At 41.3% G+C, this 9167-nt stretch overlaps 1 long non-coding RNA gene across 1 annotated transcript; it reads left to right on the top strand.

Moving 5' to 3' along the window:
- The first annotated feature begins 6686 nt into the window (after positions 1–6686).
- Positions 6687–8477, top strand: LOC308495646. Its single transcript, XR_013993023.1, has 3 exons — positions 6687–6945; positions 7264–7352; positions 7474–8477. It is a non-coding gene; the product is annotated as an uncharacterized lncRNA (long non-coding RNA).
- The last annotated feature ends 690 nt before the right edge of the window (positions 8478–9167 follow it).

Here is a 9167-nt window from a genome sequence, read left to right as displayed (position 1 = left end):
GTCAGTTTGAAAGCTGTATAAATCTTTCAAGGTACTTAAAATTCCAAAGAGGGGTAAAACAAGAGTAACTATCTCATCGTTCAAGTCACTCATTTAAGATATAGAAGTAAGTTACTGAATGGCTCAATACTAAGCTCAATTTCTTAGTGAGTTCACCCATTTAAATTTTGTTGTCCCTCAAGCCAAAGCTTCAAGTTACTGGCTTCATAAAACCCAATTGGATTCACTCTGTTTCCTGTAATAGTCCCTAAGACAGATAAACTATTTCTCAAATATGTGTTGCTAGCCACAAGGAGAAATGAACCACAGGACATTGCTCCATCAATCTAGCAACTATAGGTTATTAGAATCATTCTTAAAATCAGAAGGCAGCACCTAAAGCAATAAGAAATCCGCTTGGAGATAAAGATCAGAATTTCACATGAACAATGGAGGGTAGCTATCCAGGGTAGGAAAATAATGTGCCCTCTCCGTGCTATGAATTACTTAGAATCCTTGGTTTTCTAATCCAGATAATGGATATAATTATATCCGTCTAATAGGGTTATTATGAAGATTTTGTTAGAAAGGCATCCAGAGCAATGTCTGGCATGCAGTAAGTACCAAGCAGTTCTTCTTACACCATGTGACTAGACAAGGCACTTAGTGTCCTGATGTGAGCATATGCCCAGGGCAGATCACTGCTGGATAGTCTTCCAGATGGGAGGTCTTTAAAGATGCAAATTATTCCCCTGGAGGAGGAGGCTTTTACCGTTTCTGAATTATACCTTTGAGTAAGAAAAGCGGTCATTGTGAAACAGACTGGGAAACCTTCCCTATTAAGGGAAGCCCACCAAAAGATGGAGATGAGAAACATTCATGAATCACTCAGCCCGTTTCAGGGCTACAAGGACTCTTCCTTTGTAATTCCCTCATGGAGCCTCTATCAATTTACACGCATTGCAATGAGCTCCTTAATCCAAAAGGACCCACCTAATTATCTTTGAAGGCAACAAAAACACAGTTCACTGTGAAAGCAGTGTTCTACGGCCTGGAACAGGAGAGAGGAATAGAACAAGAGGTGGTATTTAGCCAGAAGAGAGGAAACCTATATAAAATTATCAACTATTATTACATTAATTTAATCACTATTTAGGAAATGTCACCTACACGAGGTAAGTAGAAAAGACTAAACACAAGCAAAATTTACTGTGGAGGCTTTTGCAGGTAGATTAATACCTAGCAACAACTGTGGGAGGAATTAGGCTTTTATCGTCTATTTTTCCTCCAGCCCTTAAGTAGTTGGAAACCAAAATCTTGGCTCTGATCTAGAAAATATCTATTTCTCTACCCATCTGGAGTCTGATATATAAATATACAAATATATAAATATATACACATATATCTGTAAATATGGGAGATGGAATAGGAATGACTAAGTTTATAGACCCAGAGTCCCTGTCAAGCATTTTCACTTAATACTTATTTGTCCTTGGGCATGATGTCGGGGCTGAGTGTCAATAATAGAAAAGGGAGATAGACACATAGATAGATCAACAAACAGATAAAATATTCTTGCATGTCATTTAGAGCTGTTAGAGGGTTAAATAAACCATAAGAATCATTTAGCACAGTGCTTAACAAATAGTGTATATATAATAAATGTTAAATATAACTATTATTATTACTGTAACATTACCCAATAAAATAACTCGTTTTAGTAGAAAACCATATTGATCAAAAAATATGTACTAGACCAACACAATATTATAGGAAAACAAAGTCAGAATGCTGATACAACCAGACTCCAAGACTTACTACAAAGCCACAATAATCAAGACAGTGTGGTATTGGTAAAAGAACAAACAAATGGATCAATGGTTTAGAATAGACCCACACAAATACAGTCAACTGACCTTTGAAAAAGGAGTAAAGGAAATTCAATGCAGAAAGTATAGTCCCTTTAGCAAACTGTATTGGAACAACTGGACATCCCATATGTAAAGAAAATAAAATGAATCTAGACACAGACTTTGCATCTTTCACAAAACTTAGCTCAAAATGGATCCAAGACCTAAATGTAAAACAAAACTATAAAACTGCTAGTAGACCATATAGGGGGAAATCTAAGTGATCTTGGATTTTGGTGATATTTTTAGATAAAATACCAAAAGCATAATCCATGAAAAATTGATAGGTTGGACTTCATTAAAATTGAAAATGTCTACTCTACATACAGAATGAAACAACAGCCACAGGCTACGTGAATGTATTTCTAAAATACATATCTAATAAAGGACTAGTATCCAAAATATACAAATAACTCAACAATAATAAAACAAATAACCAAGCTGAAAACTGGGCAAAACTATAAACAGACACCTACTACAGAAGAAACACATATGTAAATAAAGATATGAAAAGATGGTCAACATCATATGTCATTAGGTAATGTCAAATTAAGACGAGATACAATTACATACCTATTAGAATGGCCGAAATCCTAAACACTGACACCACTAAATGCTGGAGGGGATAATAAACAGAAAGAATTCTCATTCATTGCTAGTGGAAATGTGAAATGATACGGCCACTTTGAAAGATAATTTGGCAGTTTCTTACAAAGCTAAATAATCATATGATCCAGCAATTATGCTCCTTAGAATTTATCCAACTGCTATGAAACCACATGTCCACACCGAAGCCTGCACATGGATGTTTATAGCAGCTTTATTCATAAATGCCAAACCTTAGAAGCAATGAAGATGTCCTTCAAATGGATGGATGGATAAACAAACTGTGGTATATCCAGACAATGAAATATTATTCTGTGATGAAAACTAATAATTATAAAACCATGAAAAGACATGGAGGAACTTTAAATGCATATTGCTAAGCTAAAGAAGCCAATCTGAAAAACGTACATTCTGTATGATTCCATCTATATAACATTCTGGAGATACCAAAACTTGGGGACAGTAAAAAAAAGTCAGTGGTTGTGAGGGACTTGCAGAGAGGGAGTAAAGAACGAATAGGTAGAGCACAGGGCAATTTTAGGGCAGTGAAACTATTCTGTGTGACACTATATGTCACACAGAATGATGGATACATGTCATTATACATTTGTCTAAACCCATAGAATGTGCAACACAAAGAATGAACCCTATTGTAAACTGTGTACTTTAGTTATTAATAATGTATCAGTATTGGTTCAATTGTAACAAATGTACCACACTGATGCAGGATGTTAAGAATATGGGAAAGGGTTGAGGAGTATAAGGGGAGTATATGGAAACTGTACTTTAACCTAATTTTTCTGTAAACCTAAAACTGCTCTAAAAAATAAAGCCTATTAATTAAAGAGATATACTAAGGAATGAATGCAAGAAAGCTGATAGCACATCCAGGGAACAGGCTGAAATGCATGATGGGTAAAGGAGAGTGATGAGAAAGGAGCCTGAAAAAATAAGATACTGAAAAACTTCATATGCTATGTTATGGTGGCTGGATTTTAGTGTAGGTCAAGTTTCTTTCAAGTTGTATGGTCATATTTGTCCTCTAGAAAAATAATTTTCCTTGCAATAAATAGGGAATGGAGTGAAAAGAGTTTAGAGGAAGAAAAACTAAATAAAAGGCTATTGCACCACGCCAACTAAGAGGTAATGAGAACAGGATTAATACCAGAGTCCCAACCCTTGTCTAATGTCTTGAACTTCTCGAACTCAAGAAAAAATGTATCATCTCCAGTAGCCAGAAGAGAAAAACATTATTATAAGGGATTAGGTAAAAGTTATGGCTATAGGTAACTGCAATTTCTTTCCCTTCAACAAATCGTGAAAAGTAGAATAGATTCTTTTTCATGATATGGGGCAGTTTAGCCTAAAACTAGATGAGTGAATTATATAGGCCTTTGTAGTCTTCTAGGTATACATGAAACTGATGCATTTGGTGTTAACCTTAACTTGGTTTTACCCAAGTCATTTTAGAAAACAATTAACCATCATTGAATATATAAATCACTGCTTCTCCTCCCAGAGGTAAACCACACAGAGAAGTCCATGTGAGAAACAGAGCAATTCCATATGAATGCCACAATTTAAAGCATCTGTCCATCTTTTCTTGTGACTGCTGACCTGAGTCTCAGTTTTGAATCCACTGCTTGTTTTCTCAGTCCACCTCATCTTAATTTAGAGAGTAATCTTCTCTTGTCAGACAGTCATACAAGCTTCTTATTGTACCAGTTTCAGCTATTCCAGAGGTTGACTATCTCTTTGAAGTGCCCCGCCCCACAGCGGAATGTTCACAGTAAATTTTATAAATGCCACATAACTTATATTTTCACTGCCAGATTTGGTGGCATCCCATCCAACTATTTTTGGTTGATACCATATCAGATAAACAGTTAAAAACACAGAAATGTGATTTTATAGATATAGGTCAGGAGATTGCAGCTTATAGTATTTGAGTGGTGGTAAGGAGAAATAAAGATTTAGAAGTTTCCATTGTGGCCCCTGGGTAAGAGGTAATGTTATTAACCAAACTGAGGAGCAGATTTGAGGGATAAGACAGTGAGTTTAATTTTGTACTCGCTCAGTTTGAGGGACCCAGGGAAACTTCAGAGTAGAGGTGTTCAGTAGGCAGTAAGAAATAAGGGATCAGAAAATCAGAAGAGGGAAACTGAAAATATTTAGTGATCACTGATATGGAAATAGAAGCTGAAGAAGTGGATGAAAGTGCCAGGAGATTGGCAATTAGGAGAGGAACAGTATCTAGGCTTATACGAAGTCTGAAAGAAAAACTAGAGGTAGGGTAAGAAGAAGCTATTGCTTTGGTAAAAGTGAGAGAGGATGTGGAGGGATTCATAATTAAAGACAAAAATGGCGGGAGGAATACTGCAGGGGCAGAATCTCTAAATGTGGTAATTACATGGGTGTAAACAAGAGGAAAGTCAAAAGCGATTCCAATGTTTTGACCTAGGAAGTTTTGGAAGAGATAGTACTATGAGCTCATAGTGACGGTGACGCTGACCAAAGTCAGGGGGATGGGCACCCTTTCTGGAGATGATCAGGAGTTGGCATGTTGAGTAGGTTGAGGTGCCTGTGGGTCATCAAGCTGGAAATGTCTAACAGACAGGAGCAAAGAAGAAAGGTCAAGGCAAGAGACCTCTTCACAGAGGTAAGAATTGAAGTCCCATTAGTAGATGAGATCACTAAGCGACAAAAGAAAGGAATGCCTCCATTGTCATGTATTTAGATAATAAATACCCGTGGATATTATTTATAGGTGAATACCAGGAGAAGCAAATTACAAATACGGGGAAAGAAGTGTACAAATAAGAGATCTAGGAGAAGTATCACAGAGGCCATGAAGGTAAGATTTTCCAGAATGAAGCGGGTTGCAGTTCACATTCCACAGACATATCAAAGCAAATGAGATGAGAGGGCAAAGCACTGACTTTTGCCTTTCATGCAAAAGTTAGGATAGAAATTTGATTACAAAGGACCATGGAAAGAGCAGATGCTGGGAGTAGGGAGCTCAGCATGGTATCATGGTTCATGAAATGGATTTTTAGAGTAGTAAGAACCTGACGGTTATTTGTAAACTCAGAATAATGAACCAGTGAAGACAGAGAAAATAAAAACATGGGAAAAGAGGGGATAATTGACAGAAGAATAGTCTAGAGGAAGCAAGACAATATGGGATCAACAGACTTGGGCAATATCCAGGCAACATATGCCTTCATTGTGAGACGAATTAGCCTCACGTGTAAGAATTTCAGAGGAGTGAAGTATTTCACATAAAAGAGAAAAATCTCTGTGCATCATCTTTTTATGTCCTTTATTCTTAGGTGCACAATGTTCCAATGAGGAGAATAGCCTTCAATTCTCCAAAGAGAATTCTCCACCATAGTAGCTCCTCCTGTGCAAAAATAAACAGGAGTACTGGAAACAGGTTGTATGTAAGTGGGATGATACCCTTAGCTAGGCATTAAATAGCCGCTTGCAAAGAAAAGAGACAGTAATTTCTAATGCACTGGGGCGGGGCAGGTGTATGGCTGCTCTCTTCCTTTCTGAGAAAAAAAAAAAAAAAATTCCCTGGGAACTTTGGGAACAAAATGAAGGTAAGAAAACCAAGGAGTTTGTCAGACCTTTCTACCTGTTAATGCTGCCTGCGTTGTTTCTTTCTATTCCGAACCCTGGCCTCAACTGCTTTGGATTTGCACTCGAGTTCTTCCCAAACTGGAACCCATTGATTTTTCTCTCATCCCCGAAGTGGCTGATGTATAGTTTTTGTTTGCTCTTGTTTCTTCATCACCAGGAAATACAGAGCAAAAGACGTGAAAGCGCCTTACGGTGCAGAGTGCCTCAGTACACCCACACAACTTTACAAGGACTCCTAAAGTCCTTGCCAGTGTATTCGTCTCCTAGCAGCTACCCGAAGCCTGGCGAAGCGGAGCCGGAGCGCACGCCCTGACAGCAGCACCAAGCCCCCCGCCAGGGCTGCTCCAGGCTAAAGGCGTGAGAACCCTGAGGAATCCCCACTGGAGATGAGCTCCCCACCCCCCGCTCCCCCGCACTTCCCACTCCCCCCCACTCCCACCACCAGCCGAGCTGTTTAAAATCAAGCAGCTTTCCTCTGGCTCCGGGAGCTCGCGAAATGCTGTCACACCGAGCGAACGCGATGTGTGCACAAGTCCACAGCAAACGGCACCCGCACCAGACCAGCTGGGTGTGGAACAGAGGCGCACAACGTGCAAGGCGCGCACAGCATGCACACGCGCGCACCCCGACCTCGTCCCTCCCAGCGCACCCCCTGCGCCCCAGCCCCCCACCCTCGAACCTCACCAGACAGCCGGGTAACTTTCCAGGTGCGCAGCGTGTCACCCCGGCGCCGCCGCCCCTGCGTCTCCGCGTCCTCTCCCACGCCGCCCTCCCCAGCCGCCTGCGGCGCTGGAGCCGAGCTCAGGTCAGCTCAGCCTTCCTGGGCGGTGAGCAGGACGCGCCGCGCCGACCCGGGGCTGCGGGCCGCGGCTCGGGCTCTGTGGGAGCTGGGGGTGCAGGCAGGCGAGCGCGCTGCGGGCAGAAGCTGCGGTGTCGGTGCTGCCGCCCAGCTCCACCGCGGGGGGCCGGTGCGGAGGAGACACGCAAGGAGGGAGGGAGGGAAGAAGGGAGGAGAGGAGGAGAAGGAGGGGGGACGGGGGTCAGCCGGGGCAAAGGTGTGGAAGAGCCGGGAGCAGTCCTCCCTAAAAGTGGGGTCACCGGCGCGCGCACCTTTACTTCCCAGACCAGCCGGCGGCGACAACCGCAGTCTGCACTTTAAACCGTCCACCTTCCAGCGTGAGGCAACTTAAGTAAGGAGATAACATCGTGGTTGTAAGCATTTTTTTTTCCCATGTTGTTATTATTTCTATTTCAAGTGTGTGAGACGAGGGGAGAGGAAAGTTCAGGGAGGTGTTCCTCTCTTCCGTCCCCTCCCTCTCCCCCACCCCTCCAGTCTGTTTTCACTGCAGGCTCTCTCCCACCTCGCTTTCCTTCCCGGAGCGCAAACTAGAGCACGTATCCTGGACGTGCTGTCTTCGGTCACACCAATGCCCTTCTGGAAGACACGTGACCCCAGAGCAGCTCGGTGATGCCCTCTTCCCAGACTCCGAAGCTGTAACTTGCATCCAGTTTGCCACCGAGTCACGTGACGCTGGGGGCAGTGGTTTGAACTGAGTTTCAAGGTACAGAGATTATACCTTCCTTCGGAATCTGAAAGTCTGTTGGCAGGGAACTTTCTTGATCACCCAAGCTCTGCCCGTCGCCTTTTGATTACATGTTTTTTTCCTGAGGTTTGCACTATGGTTTTCTAAATATATGTATACCCCACCACATTATTTGCTGTGCTCCGGAGTTGTAAGATCTTCGTGTGGCTTTCCCCCTTCCCTCCTGCCCCCAGAGGAATTTCACTAGCAAATCCGCGAGGACAAGGGCAGTTTAGTGTTGAGGAATACAGTGAAGGTCTATTCTTCACTGTGCTTCTAGAGAATGTTAGAACCCAACTCTCTTGTGTTTTAAGCCACGTGGTGGCAGCTCATGTAACACTGGTCTGCACTAGTACATACATAAACATATAGAAATGAGGCCCATGTAAATACTATGTCCAATGGGGCCATTACATTTCAGAGGAGGAAGAAAGCAGTCCTGTTTGTTGTCGTGATAACTGGGGGGAAAAATAAGAAAAAATACAAAGTACTTTTTCATGAACATATGCCATTTTATGCAGACCTTCAACACAGAACGACTAGAGGAGATGGAGATGGGGAAGAATTCCACTGGAAAAGGGAAAATAAAGAAGTCATTGTTAAGTCACTGTAATAATGGCCTTTAAAGTCAACGGGCTGGCTATTTATATAGAGAGTTTAACAGCAAAGAAAAGAAAAACAAAGAGTTTCAAAGTCCATACATTTCATTTAGTCCAGTTCTTTCTGCTTTTTAAACTGTGGGTTGCTAAGTAATGGGTCCAAAAATTGATGTATTGGGTCAAAGTTTGCATTTTTTTAAATGAAATAGAATAAAAATACATCACACATAGTAAAAGTACGCTCTATAAATCTCTCATTTCAGTTAAATATGTGTGTCCTGGGTCAACCATGTAATTGTATTTTCTTATTATTCCTCAAGGTAAGAACTTGGAAGCCATTGTTGTAGGAAGGCTGCTGCCGGGGGCCACCCAACTAGTCAGAGTTTGAGGGGGGAACACAGCTTCCTTCCCAGTGATCTGTGCTCTGTCAGTCATACTATGCTGAATTGTAGAGATCAGGGAGGAGGTTGAGAAGAAGGAGAAGGAAGAGGAGAAGGAGGAGAAAAGTGACCATTTTTGAGCCCTTTATTCATTCTTTCATCGAATATGGTTGAACAGATCCTACGCCTCAGGCCTGGTGCTAAAATCTGCAAATTCAATGGTGAACAAAATTAACATGTGATCTTAGCAATTTAGAATCTACAATTCAGTGGGGGGAAACAGATATTAAACAAACAAACACAAAAGTAACTAGTATATACATGGTAAATGCTATAAAGAAAAATATGAAAGCAAAAAATATGGGGTTATAATTTAGATGTAGGAGGCTGAAATTAATAATTAACTCAATTTAAAATGTCTTAAATGATAAGGAAATTTATTGTTTCATATGGCTAGAAGTTCCA

The sequence above is a fragment of the Rhinolophus hipposideros genome (assembly GCF_964194185.1).
Source record: "Rhinolophus hipposideros genome assembly, contig: HAP1_SCAFFOLD_396, whole genome shotgun sequence".
Lineage (NCBI taxonomy): Eukaryota > Metazoa > Chordata > Mammalia > Chiroptera > Rhinolophidae > Rhinolophus > Rhinolophus hipposideros.
The sequence above is the reverse complement of the archived record's forward strand: the minus strand, read 5'-3'. Positions and strand labels throughout refer to the sequence as shown.